General features: G+C 36.2%; 1 pseudogene; it reads left to right on the top strand.

Moving 5' to 3' along the window:
* The first annotated feature begins 214 nt into the window (after positions 1 to 214).
* On the top strand, positions 215 to 392 carry LOC115063978 (annotated as a pseudogene).
* Positions 393 to 1054: the final 662 nt, after the last annotated feature.

Here is a 1054-nt window from a genome sequence, read left to right on the forward strand (position 1 = left end):
TAATATTTTAAGAGATAGAATCCTCTAGCCATTTGCTTGGATTTACATAGCTTTACTCTGCTTATAGCTGTATAGATCTGGGAAAATTATTCACTAGACTCCAGTATAGCCAAACAGTGTTAAAAGCATACTTGCCACCCACAGAGGGCAATAACCACCAAAGAATCTAATAGAATGAACTCAAGAATATCAAAACAAAATTAGAATTCTTCCTATCGCTTCTCGGCCTTTTGGCTAAGATCAAGTGTAGAATTCTTCCTTAGTTACTAGATAGTATTTCAAAATATGTTTAAAATGGATGGCAAAGATACTATTAGAGAAATTCATGTAAAAGTTACAGGTAAAATTTTATACTCCTTCTGGGTTCAAGTTGGAGTTGTAGGGTTATTTGATATGTGATCTATGAGATAACCCCTTACACTGTTTGGCTAGGAAATGTTCCTCCAAAGCCTATTGTATATAATGGATGGTCCCCTGCCATCAGACCTTGGGAACTGTGACTTGATGAATGGACTAAACCTTTTATGGACTTACTGTAATGGAAAAAATGGGAAGTAAGGAATAGTAAGAGAAGGAAAGTGGGTGGGCTAGACCCTAAAGACATGGACCCTGTACAAGCTCCTTCCCGTCTCACCCTACTCCCTATCCAGTTGCATTCTGTCATACTTTCATGTCACCTGCTCTGCCTCACCATGGCCCAGAAGCAACAGAAAGAGACAGGCTGAAACCTCTGAGCTCAAGAGCCAAAATAGCTATCCTCAAATGACACCATTTCCACTCAGTAGGTCTCATATGAGTAAGAACTTTGACTAATATGCTTTTGTTCTCTATATCATATGTGACAATATTTTTTTCTTAGATCTGATGACTTTATGATAATCAAGTTAATAGACAAGGAAAGATATAACAAGGTTATTTCACTGTTGTTGACACAGACACATACCAGAGCACATAGCACTTAACATATATTTAGTAAATGGTTATACTAGGTGAATTTAACTTTAAAAAGACATTTTTCAAGTTAATTATGCAAGGTAATTATTAGTAACATAGA

This window comes from Mus pahari, chromosome 4 (genome assembly GCF_900095145.1).
Source record: "Mus pahari chromosome 4, PAHARI_EIJ_v1.1, whole genome shotgun sequence".
NCBI lineage: Eukaryota > Metazoa > Chordata > Mammalia > Rodentia > Muridae > Mus > Mus pahari.